We start from the raw sequence: 3,906 nt of genomic DNA, 5'->3' as shown, positions 1-3,906 counted from the left end.
AGCCCAGCCTGTACTCTCTCCAATCTGGGACTCTTCGAGGGATGTCCAACTGCCGGATGTCCCTGCGGGATTGGGCCTAAACCAGCAGTCGGACATCCCTCTCACAATCCGGGACTGCTGGTTCCCAACTGCTCGCCTGCCTGCCTGCCTGCCTGATTGCCCCTAACCGCTTCTGCCTGTCAGCCTGATCAATCCCTAACCACTCCCCTGCCGGCCTGATCGATGCCTAACTGCTCCCCTGCTGGCCCGATCACCCCCAACTGCCCTCCCCTGCTGGCCTGGTCACCCCTAACTGCCCCCCCCCCTCGCCGGCCATCTTGTGGTAGCCATCTTGTGACCACATGGGGGTGGCCATCTTGTGTGTGGTGTGACGGTCAATTTGCATATTACCTCTTTATTATATAGGAGGATTTTAAAGCCATATTCTTTTAAAACATCTAGAATGACTATTTTCAGAATTTGGAACTTAGGGTGTCCAACAACTTCAGCATCCTGAAGTCATTTCAGAAACAGAAGCATTCTAATCACTCAGATGTCTAATCAGATATGTTGCCCCCTTGTCCTGTTCAAGTGGGATTTGGATGACATAGGTAGTCATATTAGAAGGCTGTTTACCCAGAAATGAACTTATAAAGCCTTTAACTGACATAAGCATTCCATATCCTGCTCGATTGATTTGCGTGGCTCTAAATAACCCCTCAAAATATTTTGAAGTGGGGAGTAACGCTCTGTTTTATTTCACCTATACAGTCCAGGAAGCTGTCCTGAGTCACCTCAGGCATGTTTCCCTTTACAGATCAGCCTCTCAGTGAGCCAAAAGGGCTGGCCATGTACTGAAAGCAGAGAGGAACTTTTAGCGGAGAGTGATGGTTCCACCTCATTACTGTCCTCAGACTTCAATGTGCACATGCAACACCTCGAGGTTTAAAATGGAGATTCAGATTCAGCAGGTCTGAGGCGAGGCCCGAGATTCTGCATTCCTAACAAGCATCCAAGTGACGCTGATGCTGCCATTTGGTGCACCGACCTTGGGAGCTAGGAACCCCCTCCTTGGGGAGCCCCCAGTCCTGCTCTGCCACTACTGGGCTGTGCCACTCTGGGCTCATTAGGTAACTTCTCAGTGCTTTATTTTCCTCTGTAAAACATGGTAAGGCATGGAGGCTCTTAACAAATTCCGGGAGTTGGAAATAATGTGAATGAATAAATTCAGATGAAAGCATTTTAAAAAAATTAAAGGAGCTACTCAGTTAAGAGTCTTTAAAATCACTGAAGGACATAAAGATAACTCTTTCCCTGAAACCAGCAAACTAGATGCCGTTGCTTCTGCTGCCAGTTTTGTGTGGCACTGAGCATGCTATTCTTACATTCTCCATCAAACTGCTGCTCTAGGTGCCTGCCCTCTGGCCAAGCTGCAGCTGATCACCTGCCTTCTACGCAAAGTAATTTCTGAGTGGCCGCTGGTCTACACTCTGTGGGGTAGCACAATCCTCTTGATAACTCTTCTTCCAAAGACCCAGGTTCCATTGACATAATCTCAAGACAATAATTATTGAATTAATTGTAGGAAGGATGAGAGGACAATTTTCCATGCCTCCATAATTCATAATTTATAGAATTTTCTCTCTTAAAATTCACCTACTGATGGTTATTTTGCACATGATGGTGAGAATCAGTAAAAATAAATTCCTTCCCCACCCTAGCCTGTGTGGCTCAGTAGATAGAGTGTCAGCCTGCAGAGTGAAGGGTCTGGGTCTGAGTTCAATTCTGGTCAAGGGCACATGCCTGGTTTGCAGGCTCGATCCCCAGTAGAGAGCATGCAGGAAGCAGCCAGTCAATGATTCTCTCTCATCATTGATGTTTCTATCTCTCTCTCTCCCTTTCCCTTCCTCTCTGAAATCAATAAAAATGTATTTTTTAAAAATAAATAAAAATAAGTTCCTTCCCCGATATTATAAAAATAATTAAGTTTGGTGATAGGCATGCAAACAATGTATTTATCTTCCAGTGCAGTTGAGTATGATTGGCTTTACTCCACCTTGGAGAATATTTTCCTAAACTCTTCTTTATTCCCAAGCTCCTGGAAAGTCACCTGGAGCCATTCTTGGTGTTGTGTCAGCAGATGGTGGCAATGCTATTGGACCAAAGCAATGCTGAAGCAGAGGAAAGGGTAGAAAGCCACAGGAGCGACGAAGAAGCATTCCTCATGGGAGGGACTGGAACACAGAGCCATGTGGCTTCAGTAACAGGTCACTCCTCTGACCCCTCAGAGGAGACTCAGGAGAGAATAACGGAAATATTGGGTCACAGAGGTACTCCAGAGATGCTGCTATCTGTCTTCATCCATTTTAAACAGAACATATATTTTCAAGTATAAGACAACAAATAGGCCACCCTTGTAACTAGAGTAACTGCTGGCCACATGATTAGGAACAGCTTGGATCCAGGGTCCTTGATGGCATCTGGCTCTAGAAAGAAGCATGGAAGCAGAAGAGCGTGCCAGGAGGAGAGATCTGGACCAAGGAGGAGGTACTGCACATGAAGGGAGCCAGCCAGGATGCAGACTGATTAGCTGTAAAAAAAAGTGGTCATGGATACCAAGCAAAGGATGAATTATGGAGTTGTGTGGAGAGAAATGGGCTCGGGGCAGATTTATTATGCTCCATTTCCACTCTGCTAGCAGGCTGCACAGAGTCTCAGGAGGTGCAGATCTACTCAGGATGGAAATTTCACATCTAGGGACGCTATCTCAGATAATCTAATTTGGTGAGATGAGAAAATCGTATCTCATAAAACTATCATCCCCTTTCGAAAGCCCATATAAAAGTTCACAGGCTGTTGAGGCATCTAGCCATAGCATGAGCTTCTGTTATAGGCCATATGGAAACAACGGACTTACAGATAAAATTATTTTCATAAGAAATACTTCTCACTTGGTATGTGCAGTGTGTTCTTTACAACCTGAACTTCATAAATTTTTATAAGGTGTTTGTTTATTGTCAGGCTCAGGAGCTGCTGTGTCACCATTGCTCAGTCACAGCTTTTTCAGACAAAGGAATCTTAATCTGTGTGTGATACACTATATAGTACTAGAGGCTGGTGCACAAAATTAATGTACAGATGGGGTCCCTAGGCCTGGCCAGCGATCAGGCCCGATCAGGCCCGCCTCCCTGCCTCCCTGCCTCCTCCTTCCCTGGCTCCCTCAGTGCCCCGCCACCACCACTGGTTGACTGCCATGTTCCATGCCGCCCTCTGGTGATCAGCGCACCTCATAGCAAGCAATCGAACTTCCGGTCTCCCAGGTGAACTCATGAGGGGGCAATTTGTATATTAGCCATTTATTATATTGGACTAGAGGCCCGGTGCACAAAAATTTGTGCACTTGGGGGGGGGGGGTCCCTCAGCCCAGCCTATGCCCTCTTGCAGTCTGGGACCCCTTGGAGGATGTCCACCTGCTGGCTTAGGCCTGCTCCCCGGGGGATTGGGCCTAAGCTGGCAGTCAGACATCCCTCTGGCAGCCCAGCAGCCTTCGGGGGATGTCCACTTGCCAGCAGGGAGCAGGCCTAAGCTGCAGTCGGACATCCTTAGCACTGCTGAGGAGGCGGGAGAGGCTCCCACCACCACTGCTGTACTGGCAGCCATCAGCCTGGCTTGTGGCTGAGCAGAGCTCCCCCCTGTAGGAGCGCACTGACCACCAGAGGGCAGTTCCTGCATTGAGCATCTGCCCCCTGGTGGTCAGTGTGTGTCATAGTGACCAGTCATTCCCAGTCGTTCTGCTGTTAGGGTCAGTTTTCATATTACCCTTTTATTATATAGGATAGAGGTCTGGTGCATGGGTGGGGGCCAGCTGGTTTGCCCTGAAGGGTGTCCCGGATCAGGGTGGGGGTCCTGCTGGGGTGCCTGGCCAGC

This window comes from Myotis lucifugus, unplaced genomic scaffold, assembly GCF_000147115.1.
Source record: "Myotis lucifugus unplaced genomic scaffold, Myoluc2.0 scaffold_5, whole genome shotgun sequence".
In the NCBI taxonomy this organism is placed as follows: Eukaryota; Metazoa; Chordata; class Mammalia; order Chiroptera; family Vespertilionidae; genus Myotis; species Myotis lucifugus.
This window is presented reverse-complemented; position numbering follows the sequence as displayed.